Raw genomic sequence first — 17482 nt, forward strand, 5'->3', positions numbered from 1 at the left:
CTCTCTTTTCTACAGCTTATGTTTGATAAGCAGCGATCGCCCGCCACCATTAGGGTGTTTGCAGCAGCGATTTCAGCTTGTCATGAGGGGTTTGGCAGAGACAATGTCTTTAGCCACCCTCTAGTGAAACGTTTCCTATTAGGAACGCGGCGACTTAGGCCAACACCTAGAGTCACGCTTCCTCAGTGGGATTTGGCTTTGGTACTCGAAGCGCTATGTAAGTCGCCGTTCGAGCCATTGAATCAAATACCCCTCAAGATGCTGTCTATCAAGACAGCACTGTTGCTCGCTTTGACTACAGCTAAGCGGGTCAGTGATTTGTGTGCTCTTTCGACGAGACCTGACTGCCTGGCCATCAATGGTGACCTGAGCAGAGCGGTGTTACGTCCTAACCCGGCATTTGTGCCGAAGGTTATTAGGAGTTCATATAGATCACAGACAGTGGAGCTGTGGGCGTTTTCTCCTCCTCCTCATAGAGAGAGGAGTGAGGAAGAGCTCCATCGCCTGTGCCCAGTACGCGCTTTGGCGTGTTACGTCGAGCGCACAGCAGCGATTAGGTCATCGCCTCAGCTGTTTGTGTGTCACGGTGCTGCTGCATTAGGTAGACCACTTTCGAAACAGCGTCTGTCTCATTGGCTTTGTGAAGGCATTGAGACAGCTTATGAGGCAGCGGGGCGACAGTTGCCTCAGGGTATCAGAGCTCACTCCACTCGTGGAGTAGCAGCTTCTACTGCCCTTTTCAGAGGAACAGGGGTAGAGGATATATGTAGAGCGGCGTCTTGGTCGACACCGTCTCCATTTATCCGTTTCTATCTCTTGGATATGTCTTCTAACTCTTTGGCTCAGTCTGTACTCAGCGTGGCTGAAGGGAGACTTTGAGCTAGGAGGAGAGGAATGCAGGACTGTGGAGACAAGGTCTCTATCAGGTCCGCTTCTGATAGAAGGACATATTTTTGACATGACTCCTGACTGACAGGTTCAGTACAGTAGAGGGCATGTAGGTTGACAGAGTGTGACGTCATCTATCTGCTTGTTCAGAATAGTATGGGTCATGTTCTGGGATCTGCCCACTAATCTCTGGGGTTCCATTGAGTAAGTGGGGCGGCCTACCGTGTTCACAATGTAGAGTGACACCTTTGTGTCATTCCATTAGTGACTGGTAGTGATGTATCAGAATATTGAGGTATCATCTATCTGCTAGTACAGATTAGTATGGCCGGTATTCTAGTGATCTGCCCACTAGTCATTGGTTTTGCCATTAGACTAGCTGGGGCGGGTCTTGAACCGATGACGCAGTATATTGTGACACTTGTATTTTACACAGTGGTTGCAGTACTGCGGGAATTGGTTGCAGCCATTGCTAGGCCTGACCTTTTCGTTTCGATGAGAAGTGTTGGGCTCGGCAGGGAGTACATTTTGGAGCGCTACACTCCGCCTTAAACCAATAGGAGCAGAGCTCCCCTATGGGGCGGAGCTCCACGATATAGAACGATTAGTTACCGGAGTGTAACTCCAGTTCTATGAGTGGAGCGGAGCCCCATAGGACTTAAGGCCCTGCCGACTCTCTCTAGTCTCGCTGAAGATAAATATTTCGGGAGGCAGATTGAGGGGAGGCATCCCCTCTTATAGGGACACCTGTACTCCTATTGGCTGCAGGTGTGTGCATAATTTTGTCTCAGGCTGATGCTGCCTTAGGGCAGAGGGTAAACCAATAGGAGCAGAGCTCCCCTATGGGGCTCCGCTCCACTCATAGAACTGGAGTTACACTCCGGTAACTAATCGTTTTGATACTTTTTTTTTTTTAGGCTTTTAGGTCACTGAATTGTGGTGCATGTGTTGGTTTTCGCATTAGGGAGTTGTGCGGTTACTGGGCTCATAGACGTAAGCTAATATTAACGTTCGCTATAGACTAACTTTTTCCAACACTGTCATTGCTGTGATTAAGCAAATTACAGTACTGTCAGTTCTGTTGCACGGACGGGATGATTGATGCTGGCTTGATACTGCTGACTTGATGCTTGTTGGCAAGCACGCGAACTACGTTAGTTGGATAACATAAGGCAGCGAATGTGTTTACCTACTTGGCAAACTAGCTAAGTTAGTATGAATCATGCTACATGTATAAAAGGTTTATTGCCACTTATGCATTCTACTAAAGTAAAGATGTCTTGTTCGATGTGGGCATCATATTCGCATCTTGATGCTGTGCCCCGTCTCTACCCCTGCTCACCAGCAATGTCCCGCTCAGTGATCCAGCCCCTGAGTGCAGGGGCCAATGCCCCAGAGGCATTGTCCCTACTACACCAGTGCCTCTTGGTGGCCGAGGAGCAGGCAGAGGCTCTCATCAGAGATATGGGCAATCTGGGAGTGTCCAGAGAGCAGCTCCTGGAGCCCGTGGAGAGGGACCCCATTCAGCGTCCCGTTAGCCCCCTGAAGATGCACCGTGCCCTGAGAGAACCCGGAGGAGAAGGGTTACTGTGGCGCCAGTGTTATGGGCTAGTGAGCAGGGTATGTCACATGGAGAGCCTCCTGCAGACCCTCAAGCTCACCACCTTTCGCTTGGAGACTGAGAGAGACCTGGATCCCTTACACTCAGGTAATGGGCTTTGACAACCTGCATCAAAACAATGTCACAATAAACACATTAGGGAACATACAGTGGCTTGCAAAAGTATTCACCCCCCTTGGCATTTTTCCTATTTTGTTGCCTTACAACCTGGAATTAAAATTGATTTTTGGGGGGTTTGTATAATTTGATTTACACATCATGCCTACCACTTTGAAGATGCAAAATATTTTTTTTGGGGAAACAAACAAGAAATAAGACAAAAAAACTGAACTTGAGCGTTCATAACTATTCACCCCCCCAAAGTCAATACTTTGTAGAGCCACCTTTTGCAGCAATTACAGCTGCAAGTCTCTTGGGGTATGTCTCTATAAGCTTGGCACATCTAGCCACTGGGATTTTTGCCCATTCTTCAAGGCAAAACTGCTCCAGCTCCTTCAAGTTGGATGGGTTCCGCTGGTGTACAGCAATCTTTGTCATACCACAGATTCTCAATTGGATTGAGGTCTGGGCTTTGACTAGGCCATTCCAAGACATTTAAATGTTTCCCCTTAAACCACTCAAGTGTTGCTTTAGCAGTATGCTTAGGGTCATTGTCCTGCTGGAAGACGAACCTCCGTCCCAGTCTCAAATCTCTGGAAGACTGAAACAGGTTTCCCTCAAGAATTTCCCTGTATTTAGCGCCATCCAGCATTCCTTCAATTCTGACCTGTTTCCCAGTCCCTGCCGATGAAAAACATCCCCACAGCATGATGCTGCCACCACCATGCTTCACTGTGGGGATGGTGTTCTCGGGGTGATGAGAGGTGTTGGGTTTGCCACAGACATAGCATTTTCCTTGATGGCCAAAAAGCTCAATTTGAGTCTCATCTGACCGGAGAACCTTCTTCCATATGTTTGGGGAGTCTCCCACATGCCTTTTGGCAAAATGTGTTTGCTTATTTTTTTCTTGAAGCAATGGCTTTTTTTCTGGACACTCTTCTGTAAAGTCCAGCTCTGTGGAGTGTACAGCTTAAAGTGGTCCTATGGACAGATACTCCAATCTCTGCGGTAGAGCTTTGCAGCTCCTTCAGGGTTATCTTTGGTCTCTTTGTTGCCTCTGATTAATGCCCTCCTTGCCTGGTCTGTGAGTTTTGGTGGCCTGCCCTCTCTTGGCAGGTTTGTTGTGGTGCCATATTCTTTTCATTTTTTAATAATGGATTTAATGGTGCTCCGTGGGATGTTCAACGTTTCTGATATTTTTTTATAACCCAACCCTGATTTGTACTTCTCCACAACTCTGTCCCTGACCTGTTTGGAGAGCTCTTTGGTCTTCATGGTGCCGCTTGCTTGGTGGTGTTGCAGACTCTGGGGCCTTTCACAACAGGTGTATATATACTGAGATCATGTGACAGATCATGTGACACTTAGATTGCACACAGGTGGACTTTATTTCACTAATTATGTGACTTCTGAAGGTAATTGGTTGCACCAGATCTCATTTAGGGGCTTCATAGCAAAGGGGGTGAATACATATGCACACACCACTTTTCCGTTATTTATTTTTTAGAATTTCTTGAAACAAGTTATTTTTTTTCATTTCACTTCAACAATTTGGTCCAATTCATGTCCATTACATGAAATCCAAATAAAAATCAATTTAAATTACAGGTTGTAATGCAACAAAATAGGAAAAACGCCAAGGGGGATGAATACTTTTGCAAGGCACTGTAGCTTATAAAGTTGGTAAGTTTCTCTTTTGCTAATGACTTGTCAACACCAGTCTGTCCCATTTTGTCTCGATTAGTCTGTCTCTTATTTCCTATCCACATCTGTCCCTCTGTCTGCCTGTGCAGCCCGTCTGAAGGAGCAGCTGTCTGCGCTGCAGCAGGAGAGTGATGAGGAGCAGCGGGCCTCCAGAAGGGACCTGCTCCGCCAGGCCTGCCTGGACAGGGACGAGTCCCGAGAGGAGGTGCAGAGACTGGGGGAGGCCCTGGAGGTTGCCACCGCCTCCAAGGTACCCGGACCCTCCACATCCCATCTCTCTTCAACACACACAGTCTTTATGTCAGCGTTTACCCACCTTTTATTTACTAATACAACCCAGATGATGAGTATATGGCAAATCTAGCCATTTTCTGATATTTAGATAATAACCCTAACAGTTCTGGTATTGTTGTTGCAGATGGATGTGGCTCTGGCTGCAGAGGAGCTGAAGATGGTCAAAGTCCAGATGAGTGAGAAGCTGCTGCAGGTGCGGTCACTGTAGGGGCATCATGGGACAGGGTGGTGGAGTAGGGGATGTCACATGGCCATCTGACAGAGAAGAGAGTACATGACGCTTGATACACCTGTTTACCTAAACCAAACAACCCTTCAACTCTAATGACCCCTGACCTTTTTAGCTGAAGGATCAGATGTCCCAGGAGTCTGCTCGGTCTTTTCAGAACGAGAAATCCCACAGTGCACTGCTCCAGAGGGTGGAGGAGATGGAGAGAGTGGTGGAGAAGGAGAGAAGACAGGTACAGTAGGTGTGACGTAATACAGATTGAGGAAAAGAAAAAGAAAACAGAGAACCATTGATATCCTGTCCCTCTCTGACCCCAGGCCCAGACAGTGCAGGCAGACTGCCATGCCCTGCGTTCTGATGGACAGGCCACCAGACAGGGACTAGAAGAGGAGAAGGACAGAGGCCACAGGCTGCAGGAGCAATGTGAGCAGCTCAAAGGGCAGGCAGGTCAGCAACACTGCATTATGGGAGTTTAAGTTTCTCTGGATGTTTTCATATTATGCTGTACAGTGTGGTCCCATCATTTGATATGTTAGTGTTCCTGAATGACAGATTTCATGTAGACAATTACAGTGGGGAAAAAAAGTATTTAGTCAGCCACCAATTGTGCAAGTTCTCCCACTTAAAAAGATGAGAGAGGCCTGTAATTTTCATCATAGGTACACGTCAACTATGACAGACAAATTGAGAAAAAAAAATCCAGAAAATCACATTGTAGGATTTTTAATGAATTTATTTGCAAATTATGGTGGAAAATAAGTATTTGGTCACCTACAAACAAGCAAGATTTCTGGCTCTCACAGACCTGTAACTTCTTCTTTAAGAGGCTCCTCTGTCCTCCACTCGTTACCTGTATTAATGGCCCCTGTTTGAACTTGTTATCAGTATAAAAGACACCTGTCCACAACCTCAAACAGTCACACTCCAAACTCCACTATGGCCAAGACCAAAGAGCTGTCAAAGGACACCAGAAACAAAATTGTAGACCTGCACCAGGCTGGGAAGACTGAATCTGCAATAGGTAAGCAGCTTGGTTTGAAGAAATCAACTGTGGGAGCAATTATTAGGAAATGGAAGACATACAATCTCCCTCGATCTGGGGCTCCACGCAAGATCTCACCCCGTGGGGTCAAAATGATCACAAGAACGGTGAGCAAAAATCCTAGAACCACACGGGGGGACCTAGTGAATGACCTGCAGAGAGCTGGGACCAAAGTAACAAAGCCTACCATCAGTAACACACTACGCCGCCAGGGACTCAAATCCTGCAGTGCCAGACGTGTCCCCCTGCTTAAGCCAGTACATGTCCAGGCCTGTCTGAAGTTTGCTAGAGTGCATTTGGATGATCCAGAAGAGGATTGGGAGAATGTCATATGGTCAGATGAAACCAAAATAGAACTTTTTGGTAAAAACTCAACTCGTCGTGTTTGGAGGACAAAGAATGCTGAGTTGCATCCAAAGAACACCATACCTACTGTGAAGCATGGGGGTGGAAACATCATGCTTTGGGGCTGTTTTTCTGCAAAGGGACCAGGACGACTGATCCGTGTAAAGGAAAGAATGAATGGGGCCATGTATCGTGAGATTTTGAGTGAAAACCTCCTTCCATCAGCAAGGGCATTGAAAATGAAACGTGGCTGGGTCTTTCAGCATGACAATGATCCCAAACACACCGCCCGGGCAACGAAGGAGTGGCTTCGTAAGAAGCATTTCAAGGTCCTGGAGTGGCCTAGCCAGTCTCCAGATCTCAACCCCATAGAAAATCTTTGGAGGGAGTTGAAAGTCCGTGTTGCCCAGCGACAGCCCCAAACCATCACTGCTCTAGAGGAGATCTGCATGGAGGAATGGGCCAAAATACCAGCAACAGTGTGTGAAAACCTTGTGAAGACTTACAGAAAACGTTTGACCTGTGTCATTGCCAACAAAGGGTATATAACAAAGTATTGAGAAAGTTTTGTTATTGACCAAATACTTATTTTCCACCATAATTTGCAAATAAATTCATAAAAAATCCTACAATGTGATTTTCTGGATTTTTTTCCCTAATTTTGTCTCTCATAGTTGACGTGTACCTATGATGAAAATTACAGGCCTCGCTCATCTTTTTAAGTGGGAGAACTTGCACAATTGGTGGCTGACTAAATACTTTTTTCCCCACTGTAAATGGTTGATCGTTTCATCCTTTTACAGAGGTGAAAGAGACTCTTGTTTTGGAGTTGACAGGTGAACTAAAAGTAAGTGCCAGCACTTGAGTGATATCAATCAACTGTGTTGAATGTGTGTACCTGAGTGTGTATTGTGTGTGTACCTGATTGTGTATGCAGATTGTGTGTGTTAATTAGTGTGTATTGTGTATGCAGAGTGCACGACTAGCCCTGCAGCAGCAGGAGAACAGCAGGTTACTGAGAGATGGAGATCTGAGGACTGCAGCTGACAAAGTCCAGGTCAGTGGCCCACCTCAGAATATACATACTATACATTAAAGACCATTATAAACTGTGTGGTTGGAGCCCTGAATGCTGATTGGCTGAAAGCCGTGGTATACCACGGGTATGACAAAACATTTATTTTGACTCCTCTAATTACGTTGGTTACCTGTTTATAATAGCAATAAGGCACCTCGGGGGTTTGTGGTATATGGCCAATATACCACGGCTAAGGGCTATATCCAGGCACTCCGCGTTGCATCGTGCATAAGAACACCCCCTCATGCCTTATTGCTTAATTATACCATGGCATTGTTGAATACTTATTTCTCATTGGCTTGAAGGGCATTGTAGAGCATGCATTATTTCCCTATAACGCACAGTATATTTGCACGGTAGAATTCAATAGCTATAGTTAATTCTTACATGTTTGAGCTGCTTTTGAAAGCAAAAGTAGACTTGAAAACATTATTGGCATTGTTGAAAATCAATTTTTATAATGGCAAGTCTCTTTGTTTGGTTACCACGGCAACTTCTGTAGCTATCTAGTAAACTTGCTAGCTTCTTCATTGGATGTTGAACACATTTCTACTGGCAAATGAACACATTTGTAGCTGCAAATGTGGTCAATTATAGCCATTGTATAAAAGGGATAATCAACTCGGGACTCTATGCGTTCTCTGGAAAATAATGCAACTCTGTGGAAGGTCAGTTCCACTCCACTGGCGTGTCATGGAACATACCTTCGACGTCGTTCATTATTTTCCAAAGAATGCATAGCCCCTCATTGATTATCCCTTATTTATTTAACAATAGATTGCAGTATACAGTATTTATAAGACCATGTGTAGATGACCACTTAATCTGTATCCATACCCATTGGATGCGGTGATCACAATATAGTGGCTATATCTAGGAGAACCAAGGTTCCAAAAGCTGGGCCTAATATTGTGTATAAGAGATCATACAAACGTTTTTGCTGCGACTCCTATGTGGATGATGTAAAAAAATATTTGTTGTTCTGATGTGATTTAATAAGGAGCATCCAGACGCTGCACTTGATGAGTTTCTGAAATTGCTTCTTACAATTATTGATAAACATGCACCTGTTAAGAAACTGACTGTTAGAACTGTTAAGGCTCCGTGGATTGTTGAAAGAGATTGGGCAAAAGGAGGGGCTAACAAGTCTGGCTGCACATCTGACTGACTGACTTACTGCAAATTGAGAAATTGTGACTAAACTTAACAAAAATAAAAATAAACTGTATTATGATGGAATGATGGAAAACTGTGGCTTACTTTAAATGAAATTATTAATCACACAACCGTTTGATGTTGCCAATTATTTTAATGATTACTTAATTGGCATACTTAAGCAGGAAAGGCCAACAATGAACAGTGAGCCATTGTATTCATGCATAAAAAAAACAAATAATTAAAGAAAAGCATTGTAAGTTAGAATTTTGTAATGTTAGTGTGGGACAGGTGGAAAAAGTATTGTTATTGATCAATAATGACAAACCTCTTGGCATTGACAACTTAGATGGAAGGCTACTGATGATGGTAGCTGACTCTATGGCCACTCCTATCTGTCATATATTTAATCTGAGTCTAGAAGAAGGTGTTTGTCCTCAGGCCTGGAGGGAAGCCAAAGTCATTCCGCTACCCAAGACTGGTAAACTGGCTTTTGCTGGTTCTAACAGCAGACCTAGAAGCTTACTGCCAGCTCTTAGCAAACTGTTGGAAAAAATTGTGTTTGACCAAATACAATGCTATTTCTCTGTAAACAAATTGACAACAGACTTTCAGCATGCTTATAGAGAAGGGCACTCAACATGTACTGCACTGACACAAATGATTGGTTGAAAGAAATTGATAATAAAAAGATTGTGGGAGCTGTACTGTTAGGTTTCAGTGCAGCCTTTGATATTATTGACCATAACCTGTTGTTGAGAGAACTTATGTGTTATGTATTTTCAACCTCAGCTCTGAATCCATGTTATGGCAATCTATCTAATAGAACTCAATAGGGTTTTCTTTAATGGAAGCTTCTCTAATGTCAAACATTTAGGGTGTGGTGTACCGCAGATCAGTTCTCTTAGCCCTCTACTTTTTTCTATTTTTACCAATGACATGCCACTGGAATTAAACAAAGCCTGTGTGTCTATGTATGCTGATGATTCAACCATATACGTTTCAGCAACCACAGCTAATGAAGTCACTTAACTTCAACGCTTAACAACGAGTTGCAGTCAGTTTTGGAATGGGTGGCCAGTAATAAACTGACCCTGAACATCTAAAACTAAGAGCATTGTATTTGGTACAAATTATTCCCTAAACTCTAGACCTCAGCTGAATCTGGTAATGAATGGTGTGACTGTTGAACAAGTTGAGGAGACAAAATTACTTGGTGTTACCTTAGATTGTAAATTGTCATGGTTAAAACATATACAGTACCAGTCAAAAGTTTGGACACACCTCCTCACTCAAGGGTGTTTCTTTATTTTTACTATTTTCTACATTGTAGAATAAAAGTGAAGACATCAAAACTATGAAATAACACATATGGAATCATGTAGTAACCAAAAAAGTGTTAAACAAATCAAAATATATTTTATATTTGAGATTCTTCAAATAGCCACCCTTTGCCTTTATGACAGCTTTGCACACTCTGTGTGGACCCCAGGCTTTCGCAACAGCTAATGGGGATCCTAATAAAATACCCCCCAGAAATACCAATCATGTATAGATCTCAGGGGTATAGGAATAAATGGTGACGTTTTACTCTTTCATTCCCCCTCTTTCTCTCTGTTACACAGGTGTTTAACAAGCAGTTGGAGAGTCAGTGCTCTGAGTTGAGTTCTGCCCTACGTTCTCTTTCTGTGGAGAAATCCAAGCTACAGACTGAACACCAGGCTAGCATTAAGGTACTGCCTCTAGCCCGCTTCTCTCACACACACACACACACACACACACACACACACACACACACACACACACACACACACACACTAGTACAGGCTACATGTTATTCTATTCCTGTGTCTCTCTCAGGCAGAGAGGAGTCGTGTGGCCAAGCAGCTGCATGAGCAAGACCTCCTGCTGGAAGAAGCCAGACGCAACATCCAGGCAGAACTGCAGGGGGCGCTATCAGCTAAAGTTAAATTGCAGATGGAGCTGTGGGTGCTAAAGTTAACTGCTAATACTCATAGGAATGAATAATCTCTATGAATAAGGAATGAATAGGATCTCAATGATAATGCTAGCCACACACATCCACACCTCTCTTTATGCTCCACAGGGAGACTCTGAAGGTTGACCACGCCCAACTTCTGCAGAGTTCCACAGTTGCCCAAGAGACCGTTGTCACTCAGCGGGAGCTGTTGGAGCGTACCATTGAGAGGTTGCGAGGGGATCTGAACTCGGCTGTAAAGGAAGGGGAGGTCGTGAGGACAGACAGGGACAGTGCAAAGACTGAGGTGCAGCTGCCATGTCTCTTAGAAAATACATAGCCTAAGAGTACAAGGTTGTTAAAGCTTAACTGGGCTTTGCATTGTCTCTTTTTATAGTGTCTGTGGATGTTCTTAAATGTTACAGTATGTCCCTATCTCTCTGTCTTTGGGTCACAGATGTGCATTGTGGTCACCAAGCTAGAGTGTGAGAGGAGTGCTCTGGAAACGCAACTCGCTAAAGTCAAGGTACTGTACTGCCAAAGCTCTCTGATAATCTCTGACAACGATTCAGACTGATCTCAGACCTTCATGAAAATGGCCTACACATTAACAGTGAACACACTTCGTGTCCGAATCTGACCATAGCTTCCTTAACTGTCCTCTGTCCACTTTGCATCCTGTGTGATTGACAGTTGGAGGCAGGCACTCTGAGCTCCACCTTGCAGAAGCAGGAGGAAGAGAACAGGAGGCTCATGGGAAAGCTGGTTGCCATGGAGCACCAGCAGGTGAGAGATCCATTCAGTATCTACAGACTGGGGTCACATCACTTTCAATCTGTCCATCCATAGTGAATTTGTGTATGTAACATACTTTCTCTATTATTTTCTTTCTTCATCCTGACAATTTCCTCTTTCCCCTCACCTCTCAACGCATGGTGTCCTCTTTACCCAGAATGCTCAGCAGCAGGTGGAGCAGATGCTGAAGGAGCTGACGGACATTAAGAACAACCTGGCCTATGAGAAAGGGAAGCTACAGGTAAGGAGTTTACACTAAAACCAGTGGTGGAAAAAGTACACAATTAGTATCAAAAGTAAAAGTATACATTATTTCAAATTCCTTATACTAAGCAAACCAGACGGTACAATTTTCTTGTTTCTTTAATTTACGGATAGCCAGGGGCACACTCCAACACTCAGACATAATTTACAAACTAAGCATGTTTATTTAGTGAGTCTGCCAGATGAGAGACAGTAGGGATGACCAGGGATGTTCTCTTGATAAGTGCGTGAATTGGACCATTTTCCTGTCCTGCTAAGCATTCAAAATGTGTCAGGAAAATGTATGGAGTAAAAAGTACATTATTTTCATTAGGAATGTAGTGAAGTAAAAGTAGTCAACAATATAAAAATGATAGTACAGATACCCCCCAAAAACTACTGAAGTAGTACTTTATTGGTATTTTTACTAAAGTACTTTACACCACTGACTAAAACACACCGACCACACCTGTTGATGTGTGTGCGTTCATGTATCCTCATGTTGAAGTGTATTTCCTCCTAATGCTCTTCCTCTCAACTAGACCAGGGTAGATCAACTTCAGGAGGAGCTGCAAGCTTTAAGGGACACCCATGTAGAAAGTGTCCAACAACACAAGCTGAGCTCTGTGTTAGAGGACAAGTACACACAGGTACACACACTCATGGTAGTAATGTATTCATGTGGTAATGTAGTAATGTGTTCATATGTCAAAAACAAGTTGACTCCATAACATACACCTGTCTACTCCCCTACAGGTCAGCTCTGAAATGAGCACCCTGAAGACAACCTGTCATAAACTGGAGGCTCAGCTCAGACAGGCCCAGGCTGCAGTCCAGGTGAAGGAGGGGGAGGTGACGTCGGTGGTGGCAGCCAGAGACGAGGCTCTGAGGGACAGCCGGACCCTGAGGGGACAACTGGACAAACTGCAGGAGCAGCACGGGGACAAGGTCAGAGGAATAGTAAAATGGTTACCCAACCTGGGTCCTGGAGAGTCTTTTGTTCAAGATATTTTTACATTTACATTTTAGTCATTTAGCAGACACTCTTATCCAGAGCGACTTAAAGGAGCAATTAGGGTTAAGTGCCTTGCTCAAGGGCACATCGACAGATTTTTCACCTAGTCGGCTTGGGGATTAGAACCAGCGACCTTTCGGTTACTGGCACAACGCTCTTAACCACTAAGCTACCTGATTCTGCTCTGTGTATTTGTCCTGTAGCTGTGTGAGCTGGAGGGCTGGCTGGGTGTCTCCCGTCAGGGTGGGGGCAGTGTGGCTCAGACCCTGGAGAACGTTTTGGCCTCCCACTCCCATCTGCAACACAACACTGAGACGGTACAGAAGGAGCTGGGGGGACAAGAGCAGGAGCTGGCCTCACTCAGGAGAGACAGGTAGGTGTCTGTCTGTCTGTATTGTGCATGTATATGGGTGTATGTTTGAACAACCCATGTGTTTGTCAGACTGCAGGGTCAGAGAGAGATTGAAACTACAGGCAGAGGTGGAGAAGCTCCAAGACATCATGGCAACAACTCACTCCAAGATAAACAAAATGGTAACTACATCATTAATGTCTCATAAACACACATATAGCAACAAACGGCTCTTAGCTTTTAGTAGTAATAGTAGTTTACAAAGATATATTTGATTCTCTAGCTGGAGACCTTGCATAAGGCCCTGGTCGTGGCAAGGCTGGACAACAAGAAACTAGCCCAGAGTTTAGAGCAGGCTGTGTTGGCCAACAGCACTCTACAGGCCAAACTGGACCGAGCCAGAGACCAACACCAGAACACCATCACACAGAGGTAACTAACTAGGACTAATGTGGATAGTGGGGGTTTATTTTAGTGTGGTTTAATTATGTGAAAACTTACATGGTTACTTAGCATGAATGTGACATTCATGACTAAATTTTGCACGTGTACCAGAGAGGTGGAGCTGGCTGAAGCCAGGGCAGAGATTGGTCGATGGTCAGAGCATCTGGAATCTATGAAGCTTCAGATGAGGAAAGAGAGGGACTCAGTGAAGAGGTTGTCACAGAGAGAAATCTCAGAGGTACTGCACTCTTTCTCACACACTCCATCGCTTCTGTCCATCATCAGTCAGAACTCTGAAATAACATCCTGCCTCTTTCCTCATCCCTCTTTATTACTCTCTTTCCCTTCTGTTTGTGTGTCTCTCTTCAGATGAGAAAAGCTCTTGAGGACTCGTCATCTAGGTCAGCTGACCTCTCCAGGGCCAATCTGGAGCTGCGGGAGAAGATGTCTGAGTTGGAGAAAGTGGTGTCCAATCAGAAAGCCCGTCTCAGAGATCAGAAGACGCAGCTCAAGCAACTTGCTCCTAACAATGCAGTAAAATGTCAAACACAAATAGTCAACAACAAAAAAGACTACAAGAAATCTTGAAATGTCTGACTATAAACATTCTGAGCAAATAATGTAAGAAATAACACACACCAAAAAAGAATACTGCAAAGTTGGCTACGAGCTAGAAACAGGGTGGCTGTGTCTGTCAGCGCCATCTTGTGGACAAGCACCTGCTAAACCATATTATATCCTCTTTGTCACTCATGCTCTCCTCCCATTTGCTCCCAGGACATGGAGGGAGAACTAAAGATCCTCAAGACCTTGAAGGATCAGTATCAAAAGAAGAACTATGAGCAGGTAGGACACCTCACACACACTTTATACACTTGTGGATGTTTACAGGATGGTATACATCAGTCACCATTGTCCTGTCTGTTTCCAGAGTGAGTTGATCCAGCAGTTCCGGTCCGAGACCTTATCCCTCCAGCGGGAGCTACGGCGCCTGTCCTCCAGCCAGGAGGGGGAGCTAGAGGCTGAGAGGGAGCTGAGACACGTCATGCAAGACAAGTGTCAGGTTAGCAGGGGTTAAGTATCTCTGTTAGTCATAAGCTAGCCTCGCTTAAGTCAATGGTTTTAAATGGCTTAATTGAATCTCCTTTACTTCTTGACTTTGAAGCTTTGATGCCGTTTTGAGAGACAGCCATGTCTGTTTTAAAAATCTGCAAATGTGTGTTTCTGTGTTCGTTTGTCCTAGCAGAGGCTGGAGGAGAGAATCAAGAACATGCAGAGGCCAAAGACGAGGCAGAGCAGAAAATGAAAGAGGTCAGCCTGGAGTCACAGCAGGTAAGACTCCCTCTACCACCCGGAGTCACAGCAGGTAAGACTCCCTCTACCACCCGGAGTCACAGCAGGTAAGGCTCCCGCCACCACCCGGAGTCACAGCAGGTAAGGCTCCCTCAACCACCCGGAGTCACAGCAGGTAAGACTCCCTCTACCACCCGGAGTCACAGCAGGTAAGGCTCCCGCCACCACCCGGAGTCACAGCAGGTAAGGCTCCCTCAACCACCCGGAGTCACAGCACATAAGACTCCCTCCACCACCCGGAGTCACAGCAGTTAAGGCTCCCGCCACCACCCGGAGTCACAGCAGGTAAGGCTCCCTCAACCACCCGGAGTCACAGCAGGTAAGACTCCCTCTACCACCCGGAGTCACAGCAGGTAAGGCTCCCTCAACCACCCGGAGTCACAGCAGGTAAGACTCCCTCCACCACCCGGAGTCACAGCAGGTAAGACTCCCTCTACCACCCAGAGTCACAGCAGGTAAGACTCCCTCCACCACCCGGAGTCACAGCAGGTAAGACTCCCTTTACCACCTGGAGTCAAGACAATCTTATTTGTTCTGCTCCCTCATCTTCAACACCTCTTGCTTGTTCATTAATTATCTCACTCTGTATCTCCCTGTCTGTTGTCTGTTAACTGTGTGCACATAAATAGCCCCTGACGGGTTAGTAAAGTTGAACTGAATTGGAATTCTCCTGACATCATACTTGTCCCCACACTCCGATATCAGAGAACCTAGAGGAAGCTCACAGTTGGTTCCGGTCCAAGTTTGACAGCCTGAAGAGTGATGGAGAGCCAAACAGGTCTATGGGGGATGAGGAACCGCAAGAGAATGTACACCATCCCCCGGGGAGCAGTAAAGGGGGTGCACACAGTTCATCATGCAAACACAACAGAAAGGTACTTTTCTCTCGTGTCCCTTTATCAACACTCACTAATAATGCCATGAGTCTGCAGTCCTCTCAGCTTTTAATGCATTCTTTGTCTGGTATTTCAGTGGTACCTCTTTACCACAGTTCTCCCAAAGTGACACCATTAAACTCAATGAAAGATAGACTATAGAGTGTTAGGAAGTGCTAAAATCACTGAGTGAAAAGTATGTCTTAACTGCCTGTGAAATTCAGAGAATTGTCCAATCCGTAGGAGTAAGAATTACAGCTATTCATTAACTTATCAAATATTTAAGTCCTCACACCCTCTGAGAAAGCCTCTTAGCTCTAAAAGCACTATCGGGTAAATGTTTGGTTCTCTAGAGGGGGTTGAAAGAGCTGAGAATGTTCTCGGTTGCAGGCACAGACTATTCGCATTTTTCAGGGAAGGAGATTTCTAATAAAAATGAGGTATTGAGTAAATTTGCTGTACAAAAATGTCTCATTGTAGTGGCGATTTTAAGCGCTCCACCGAAGTTAAGAAAGACGTGCAGAACTATAGCTGGAAAAACATATAATCAAGGCTGGAACCCATCCAATTTTATATTTCTGAATTACGGTCACGACTTTGCCCTGAGCATTTTTATAAGCACATACCTTATTGAAGCCACTTGGTGGGAATGTTAAGCACAGTTCTATGATCCAAATAACTTTGTCAGACACTTTATGAAAATGGCCTGAGGTGTTTGTCTCAATGGGTTTATTCTGTGTCTTGTCAAAGAGAGTGGTGTTGTCTTACAGACAGTTACCCAGCGGCTATGGGGATGTGTACCTGAACAGGGGATGAGAGTGGTTCCGGATGTAGACTCATAAGTTCTCTATTTTATTCTTGTCATGTTCCAGACTCGGTGTGACAGTAGGCCTCCAGAACCTCCAGAGTGGGAGAGATGGCGATCCACCATGCAACGCTGGGAGACCAAGAGAGAGCTGGCTCGCATTGCAAGTGGATACAAACCTGGTGGGACACATGCCTTAACACACTGACACACGCAACAAGACACGCATACTGTATAGTGCATACACACACACACACATAACTACTGGACCAAGGCACATGGAGAAACCAGCCCCTCACACAGTGATCCCATTTATTTATTTAAAACATTGAACAGCAAGAAATATGAGAGAGCACTAGCAGGCACATATGAGATAGCAGCCACATGTATGAGATGGCAGCCACATATATGATATAGCAGCCACATGTATGAGATGGCAGCCACATGTATGAGATGGCAGCCACATATATGAGATAGCAGCCACATATATGAGATAGCAGCCACGTAAATGAGATGGCAGCTGAATGCTGAGAACTGTGTGATGTCATCCTTTTATCTCAGTCTTAACTGTGTAAAGCTGGTTTGAACATGCTGTTTTCAGAATAAGAACTGTACAATTATAATTTATACAAAGATTGTTCTTATTTTTAGATTCTTTATACAAAATTATATATTTTTTTATATCACTGTGTACAAATGTTTTTTTTTTTTCTCTGACTTGACTGGATTCACAGTTTTGTATGTACAGCATGTAGATTATTTGTTATGACCATAAAATGTCAATCATATTGATCCTTCCTTTGAAAGCTTATTGGCTGTGCAGACCAGGCCAGGGGCATTCAGAGTTCATCAGAGCGAGTATGTGCTGTATCAAGGAAGGCCCTGGAGTTAACATAATCCTATAGGAAGGGCTCTGAGTCCATAATGTCCAATAGAAATGGCTCTCAGTTTAAGTTGTCCAATAGGATATATGAAGTTGTTCAACAGGACCATGCTTCCATCTTAGAAACACAATCTTCTTGCTAAAGAATCCATACTCTAGGGTGTGACAGTGAGACATGGGGTTGTGGGGAGATTGGAGTCTCCGGTGGATCGAGAAGCATAGTTCACCATGATGTACACTAAGGTAGGAGTGGAGGGATGAAGGGTTTAGGTGGACCATGATGT

The 17482-nt window shown here is 44.7% G+C and overlaps 1 pseudogene across 1 annotated transcript; it reads left to right on the top strand.

The window, feature by feature from the left end:
* Positions 1-2197: 2197 nt before the first annotated feature.
* LOC311105897 (coiled-coil domain-containing protein 150-like) lies at positions 2198-16913 on the top strand (annotated as a pseudogene). The gene is made up of 25 exons (XR_014615857.1): positions 2198-2596; positions 4402-4562; positions 4731-4799; positions 4951-5067; positions 5153-5282; positions 7026-7069; positions 7196-7279; positions 10081-10188; positions 10316-10440; positions 10563-10740; positions 10891-10959; positions 11127-11219; positions 11386-11469; positions 12014-12121; positions 12228-12419; positions 12690-12859; positions 12929-13020; positions 13122-13270; positions 13394-13520; positions 13652-13816; positions 14060-14128; positions 14214-14345; positions 14529-14648; positions 15341-15510; positions 16383-16913. The product of XR_014615857.1 is annotated as a coiled-coil domain-containing protein 150-like (transcript).
* The last annotated feature ends 569 nt before the right edge of the window (positions 16914-17482 follow it).

This window comes from Coregonus lavaretus (genome assembly GCF_964263955.1).
Source record: "Coregonus lavaretus genome assembly, chromosome: 30".
Lineage (NCBI taxonomy): Eukaryota > Metazoa > Chordata > Actinopteri > Salmoniformes > Salmonidae > Coregonus > Coregonus lavaretus.